Below are 7,820 nucleotides of genomic sequence, written 5' to 3' on the forward strand. Positions count from 1 at the left end.
CCAGCATTACCCTGCACCCCCGACTGCCACCCTGCGGCCCCCCAGGCCCTCCCTCCCCACAGCAGGCGCTGGGGAGGGGCTCGGCCCCACCTCCCCGCTGAGACCCCGGTGCCATAGCAGTGCCCTCTGCCCGCTCCAGCCCTGGGCTGGGCCATCGGGCACCCACCGGCGCAGGGGTGGCGGGGTGCAGCCCCCTCCCCATTAACGACACCAAGCCCTCGTTCGTTGCTGCCTCCGCAGTGGTTTATTGGTGTGGGAGACGAGAGCCCCCCACCAGCAGCGTGGAAGGCACCGCGGGGGTGCCGAGGAGGCACCCCGAGAGCCAGAGCCCCGGCTCCTGCAGCAGGGACCGATTTCCAGCCTCACTAAAGCAGCAATGCAATACTGGAGAGCAACAGGCAATCCCAAACTCCAGTATTTACGTGCTGCTAGAGCACTGCTGACAGCTCTCCATCCTAGTGCCTCTCCACGGCCTCCAGACCCCCTTTCCCCCCCCCCCAAACACGGGACACCAGAGTACCTCGGCCGATCCTTTGCTGGGGAAAGGACTGAGGAGCAATGGGTAAGGCGCCAGCTGAAGGCATGGTGCTCAAACCACCATCGGCCGTGCCCACGCTGGCGAACAAAAAGGAGCTACAAGTCCTGCCTGCCTGCAGGGCCAGCCCCGCCGAGACACACGCACCAACTCAGAGGGGATGTATTTGTCGCTGCAAAGGATGTGCACAGATACAAGCACCAAGAGAACTTATCTACACGTACCTGTTCAACTGAACTAAAGAGATACATGGGAATGTGTTAGCTTCCACATCTATGATAACCAGAAGCTCACTTTCTTGTCTTATCCTTGAGGTAATGAGGCAGCCCAGAATGGTCTGTATCTCCTTGTCCCTACAAACCATGATGTGCTGCTACATCTCCTCAAAGCCCACTGAATGTTGACATTCCAAATGGTATTTTGAATATATATATATATTTTTTTTTTAAACCATGATATAAAGTACTGAAGAACACTCTACAATGAAGACATTTAACGTGCATGCATTACCACCACGGGACATTTTTTTTTTTCTTCACGGGTGCTATCAGAAAGTCTGTAACTATAAGAGAACAAGCAGTTACACAGTGCAAACAAACCAGTTTCAGAAACAAAATCAGAAATTAACTGTTCCCCCCACCCCCAAAGCAGACTTAATATTTGGGTCCTGGCGAATCTACACTTTCAGATCTAGCAGGTCTGCTGCTTTTCCTACTGTGAAGCACCCGCAGACCTCCCTGGCCCTTCCACGTGGTCCGTGGGGAAACGTTACCTTGTACTTTCCTCTTAGGGGCTGCTGAACATCAAGGATTTTCCAGGAGTCGCAATGTTAATATTTCAGATAAATAAATCCAGATTCCAACAGTTCAAACCTGCTAAGTTTTTCTTAAAATATTTTTATTCAGCTTGGTTTGACTTTTGAGACCCTTGTTTTTTTAAAGACTAGATTATGCTCATTTACTATTTGAATGGACAAACCTTACGCGACCAGAAATTAAAGCTACCCTGGCACTTCATCGCCTCCCCTGCCTGCAGCAGAGCAGAAAGCGGCAGCGCAGGGCAGAGGGAGGCTGGAGCTCCCAAGCACACGGCTGCCAGAGCTGCACGGGAGCCGTGCAGATAGCCTGACATTTTGTGTGTTTCCTTTTGACTTTTTTTTGGTTTTTTTTTTCTTCTCCAGTTATGTGACAACTTCCTTCAATTCATTTTCTTAAAAAGCAGCATCACAAAAAAACCTGAACAATGTCAGAAATGACGCCATTAGTTCAAATGCTTGCGCCCTCCCCTCGCGCTAAACGCGCCGCTCAGCCGAGGTCCGGTTTGGCCTCCTCCTACTCCCTGCCTGTTTAGCAAACTTAAAAATAGGAATTTCAAAAGCTCTCGTGACCCGTGCCAAATTATTGCAAATTTTAAATCAAATATTTGCCAACAAAAAAGCCGTGCTTTTTCACCACTTCAGTGTCCTCAATACCGACAGCACCAGGTCCAACTCTCTAACGAGCGACTGCTACTTACTGCAAAGCCAACAAGTACCCAAAGTCAGACCTGTACAAGCCAAAACAAAACAACCCCCATGTAATTTTACCATTCATTATTTCTGTAACAATGTTTTACTTGACTGTACCTGTGGAGTCTTATTTCTTTCATCTCTTCAAGTGACTCAAAAAAAGAAAAAAAAGGCAGCAGCAAACAAGCTCAGCTCTAGAATCCATTTTGTGTTTGAGGTTCACGTTTTACTTAGTGTTTTTATATATATATAAACCAGTCTTCAGCCTAGTTCGACAAGGGGTGCAAGAGCTCTCTTCAGCAAGGAGGACTTTTCAAAGTGAGGGCTCAATACACCTCCACCAGCCTATTCTCTAGCACAGGGAGAAAAATCAACGTTCACACCGAGTATTGGGCAAGTGGAAATTTGGGATAGGCAGTGAAATACGTATCTGAGAAAATATGTGCGTTTATGACATGACAGCCTAGTTATTTTAAGCAATAGAAACCTCTGTGTTTGAATCATCCCATCTCATACTTTAGCTTCTTTCAAACTTAGCTTTGGATTCTCAATGTTAAACCAGAAAGATGGCAGCTGACCGGGATGGTGTGAGTTTATCTCGACCTCTCCGAGGTGTCACCTGCAGTGCCGAAGAAGGGATACGCATTTCAGAGGAACCTGCGTTTATCCGGAGGGATGCAGATGGTGCACATGAGCTTACCTTCCCAACTCACCTTTGCATGCAGGCACATCGGCTCCTCCTGCCTTGACTCTCCCCGGCCACGAGGCAACCGCTGTTTCAATGGGAACTAGAAAGCAACACACAGAAGGGTTTACGAGCTGCTCGCAGAGGCACCGCTGTGCTTCAGGAGCAGGGACCAGGGCTGGCGGGCAGCCTCAGCACCGTCCTGTCCCTCGGCACGCGCAGACCACAAAGGCTCGATGTTTTTAAATATTTAAGTATTAAGGCACAAATATTTTTAAAATTAGGGAAAAAAAAAAAATCAAGTTTTCACCTCCAGGTAGGGCAGACTATGAAGCAGCACTTAAAGAGCGATCGCATCCCTCCTCTCCCCATTCCTACAGCCGGAGCTACTGGCACCACCGCCGCCGGGAGCGTGGCTGCGCGTAGCGGCACCCAAGGCGCCCTGCTAACCCCGAATCACAACCCAGGCGCTGTACAGCGAGGAGGGACGACACAGCTCCGGCCAGCCGACACCAGCGGCAGCTCCGAGGTCAGGCAGGAAAGCCCCCGCACGCAACCGCGGCCGGCAGCAAGCCCACCTCCCCTGCCCGAAGGGGTTAAAACAGTAGCAGCAAGAGCAGCCTATCGGTCTTGGCAGCCCAGAAGCAAAGGAAACATCTAATTTCTGCTGATTTAGGTGATAAACCACCCTCAGGACAAGCAGGTAAGATGCGGGCAGGCTATGGGGGTTTGGGTTTTTTTGGTGGCAGCGGCAGGCGCTCAGCCCCTCGCTGCCGCAGGAGGCAGCATCCCAGGAGCACCCCCAGCCCTTGAGCAGCACCCCACCGAAGCTGGGAACTGGGGGCTGCCCCGCTGTGCTGGGAGCCCCAAATAGCAAGAGAATTGCCCCAAAAGCTCCACCTCGATGCAAAGGCATCGCAACAGCTCTTCTGCTGCCGCAAGCTCCACACCCGCGGTGTGTACGCCAGTTATTTCTAGAAATCGAGACTTCTACCTGTCATCTACGTAAGCCAGCCACCTACGGAGGTTTAATTAAATCTCCCAAATAACTGGGGAATTTGAACATGCAGAAATCCATTAATGTAGTTCACAAAACAATGCAACTTCTGCTTGCCAAAGTATATTGGGCAATTAAGTAAAAAACACCCCCCCTGCCCCAAGCCCAAACACCCGCACGAAACCAAAACAAATTCACCCTGAAATAGAGGGTTCCCTTAAAACACAACCTAGGCCCTCCTCACCGAGGCTGTAACCAGAAAAAAAAGAGAAAGAAAAAAAAAAAAGTGAGAAAGAGCACCATGGGAAAGGAAAGGAAAGGAAATAAATATAGGAGCCCATGACAGGACAGATTTGCATACAGAGCCTTCACTGACTCGCACGCTTCAGGGCTAGGTAAGCTCACAGGCAAGTAAATATTCAGCATTTCCTATAGATATAAATCACAGGGAAAAAAAAAACCCAACTCTGCTATCGAACAGTTTTTCAGGAGGCACGCACAAACAAATCCTGAAGTCATTGTTCTCGTTTGAAAGAAGAATTAAAAAAAAAAAAAAAAAAAAAAAGGCATTTACTATTTTACAAAAAGACTAAAATAAATCATCTTGTTACAGCTGAAGGTCCCAGACATTCATTAGCGAGACACAATTACGGCAACAAAACGAAAATACGGGGGCGAGTAGCACCACCGAAACACTTCGTATCTGCCCGGGTCTGCAAAATCACACTGCTTTCATTCCTGCCTCCCTTTGAACAATGAAATTTAAACAAAAGCCACGTATTAATATTTACAGATGTGGCTAATAGCCAGAATCGGCCCCGATGCTTGATCGGCACCCACCAAATGGTTCCAGCTATTACGTTTCCGATACGACTTGCCTCGCAAGGCTGCCGGAGTCGAGCGAGGGCTGCGCGAAGAGAAATGACTATGAAAGAGCACGAACGGCCAGACGTGGGAACTGCACGCAGCCAAGTTACTTTCATTTGCACGGGCACCTCCAGCGCATCTCCCCGGCGCGCGCGCGTCACGCGGAAATCGCCGTCACGCGCGCTTTAGCCGGCCAAGGCTTCCTCCTGGCTGGCACAAAATAATCGCATAAAATACATTTTCTCCCTGCTCGTGCGTCAACGCTATATGAGAGCGGATAATTTCTCATACACTTGATTAAAAATAATTTTTTCCTCACTAATTCACCCAGAAAAAGGCCAGGGAAGCGGCGCGTATTTCACATAAATAACAGCAGGTTAGAGCTACGTTTTAATTTTAGCACGGCGTACCTTTTGCGCGTTAAACCGCACGAAGTTAACGCGCTCCTAGGTGGGGCAGGACACCCGAAACCAAACCGCAGCTACAAAGGGCAAATTCAAATAATGCAAAAAATTAATTCGTTGACTTTCCTCGATTTGAAACTCGCCGCCGGTATCGTTACTGGCGGGATCGACTGCATTTATCGAGAGGGGGCTGTTAACACGAGGGAGAGCTACTGGTGCTCGCGAAGGCCTGCGGGGTGAGACTTCAACTTACAGTACTCCAGAAAACCAGTAAAATCCACAGTAAAATTCCAGGATCCAGAGTTTTTTCTCAACACTGCTGAGGAGAAGAAAAGTATGATGCTTCTTGGTACTTCCATTTTTTTGCATTGTCATCTCATCCAGTTTTAAACAACACGGGGCAGATCTGGAAGCCCGACTCCTATAAAGTTTATTTGTTAAGAACAGAAAAAAACAAAAAACAAAAACCATTTTTTTTTGGTCAGATGAACATTAATTCAAAACATAACAAACGCACAGTAATTTTTTTATTTTTTTTTTTTATATATTTGGGTCAGTTTGCCTGAAGCATTACTTAAAGCTTCCCTCTTATATTTCATAAATGTTTATTGCATTAGCAGTTCAGTTTTCCTGTATTTCCCACCGAAGTGGATTAACTAAATACAGACTTTCGCAGCTGATGGCGAGCAACGGAGTTCTTTGGATTTCTTCAGGGCAGAAGATGACGAAACCTGGCAGATGGTCCCTCACCTACACACGTACACGGGCGTACAACACACAGGCACAATTTATTTCTTATTTTTTTTGGGGGGGGGAGCAATTCCTGGTTTAACCTTGGCAAACCCCCTCTCTCAACGCACAAAAATTGTCTTTAAGTACCTGACGCGCGCGCGGGGAAAAATATCACCTTTAGGATAAATTAAGAAGGGAAAAACGCCCGGCGCGGCGCGCAGCGCTCCCATCACCGCGCCTTGGAAGTCGGCCTCTGCCAGGATATTCAAATTTCCTGTGCGAAGCGAGTAACCAGCGAGGGGAAAAACGTAAAAAATAGCAAAAGCTGGGTGCCAAATTTTTTTTTTTTTGGTAATATTTTAAATTATTTCGCCGAATTATTTTTTGGTTGGAGCAGTAATTTTTTTTTTTTAAATGTGTAAAACTGTTCTCTCACGCGCGCCCGCCTGGGCAGGGGGAGCTGGGGGCGAGCGCGGCGGTCGTGGGGGCGAGCAGGCCCGAGGCCAGAACGAAGCGGGGGCCGGTAGCCCCCGGGCTCGCCGGGTTTTCTTTAAAAAAAAAAAGAGGGAAACGGGGAAAAGAAATACATTTTTAAAAAATCCCCCGCAAAGCAGCCCCGAGCCACACCTGCGGGGGGCGGGCGCGGCTCCCCGCACCGCAAAAAAATTATTAAAAAAGAAATTATTAATAATCAAAAACCCACGAGGAAAAGGCGGGGGGGGGGGGGGCGGCGGGGCACCCACGTGGGAACGGGCCCCCCGCGCGCCGCTCCCGCCCTAACGGTCCGGGGGGGGGGGGGCACCGCCCCGCCCGCCCCCCCGGTCCCGGCCGCTCGCGCTGTCACTGCCCGCTGCGTCACGGCCGCCGCCGCCCCCCCGCGCCCCCCGGTGCCTCCTTTGTGCCGCGCGGGGCGGTGCCGCGCGGGCGGGCGCTGCTCGGTGCCGCCGCGCTCCCACCCCCCCGCCAGAAAAAGTTTCTTTTTTTTCAGTTTTTGGTACAGTTTTTTCCCCTTCCCCGCCCCCCCCGGCCAAGTTTCTCCCGGGACCGTGTGTCCCCCCCCACCTCCGGGGAGCGGCGCGACCCCGCCCACGGCGGCGCGGGGGGGGGGGGGGGGCGGCGGGAGGGGGCCGCGCCGTGCCCCCCCCCCCGCCCGCCCCGCCGGCGGGCAGCGCAGCGCAGCGCAGCGCGCCCCGTCCCGCCGCCGCCGCCCCCGTCGAGCCGCACCGCGCCGGGCCGGGCCGAGCCGAGCCGAGCCGGGCCGGGCAGGGCCGTCCCGCCCGCGGGGGAGGGAGGGAGAGGGGGGGCGGCGGTCGACCCCCCGCGGCGCCCCAGCCCCGCCGCCCTGCCCGCCCTCCCTCCTCACCTCCGAGTCCACTCGAAAATGGCGCCGAAACCGAAAAAACTTCGCAAATTTCATTGTAGGCGGTTGCAAAGGCTGCTGGGAAGCGGGGGCGGTGGCAGCACCGCCCGCCGGGGCGGGACGGGGACGGGGACGGGGACGGGCGCGGGGCGGGGCGGGGCGGGGCGGCCGCGGCGGCCGGGCCCCGAGCGGGACGGGACGGGACGGGACGGGACGGGACGGGGCGATGCTCCCGCCGGCCGCCTCCCGGTGCCGGCCGCCTCGCGATACCGGCCTCGGTGGGACGGGCCGGGCCGGGAGGGCGGGGGATGAGCATCCCGGTGGGCAGGATCCCGCATCCCCGTGGGCAGGGTCCCGCATCCCCGTGGGCAGGATCCCGCATCCCCGTGGGCAGGGTGCCGCGGGGGTTGTTCCCGTCCTGCAAACAGCCTCGCTCCGCTGCCGCTTCCCTCCGTGGTTTACGGCCTCGTGTAAACCCTTGAGAGCAGCGATGATGCTTTTTCAGCCCTAGTTGGGCGAAAGTTGATGTTCTTTGCCGGTGCTCCTGCCCACACGCTGCACACGCTATCAGACTGAGGTTTATCATTTCCCCCCCATTGCTGTTCGACTCGAGCTCCCACAAACGCCGATTCCCAGCTTTCCTCTCCCGACCCATGGCTCGGGAGATGTTCCCCACCGCGCTCCCCTGCGCGGCCGGCGCCGCTCTGTAACCTGCCCGCAGTCGCGCAGCAGC

General features: G+C 53.2%; 1 long non-coding RNA gene across 3 annotated transcripts; it reads right to left on the reverse strand.

Moving 5' to 3' along the window:
* Positions 1–218: 218 nt before the first annotated feature.
* Positions 219–7,189, reverse strand: LOC148056722 (uncharacterized). Of its 3 annotated transcripts, none has more exons than XR_015702694.1 (4): positions 7,091–7,189; positions 5,249–5,416; positions 2,756–2,830; positions 219–2,661 (listed from the first exon to the last, which is right to left on the reverse strand). It is a non-coding gene; the product is annotated as an uncharacterized LOC148056722 (long non-coding RNA). The 3 variants fall into 3 exon arrangements; XR_015702693.1 differs by adding an exon at positions 5,002–5,072 and having other exon boundaries at positions 219–2,830; XR_015702692.1 differs by having other exon boundaries at positions 219–2,830.
* Between the last annotated feature and the right edge of the window lie 631 nt (positions 7,190–7,820).

The sequence above is a fragment of the Nipponia nippon genome, unplaced genomic scaffold (genome assembly GCF_047370975.1).
Source record: "Nipponia nippon isolate SJK-2023a ecotype South Korea unplaced genomic scaffold, ASM4737097v1 scaffold_12, whole genome shotgun sequence".
Lineage (NCBI taxonomy): Eukaryota > Metazoa > Chordata > Aves > Pelecaniformes > Threskiornithidae > Nipponia > Nipponia nippon.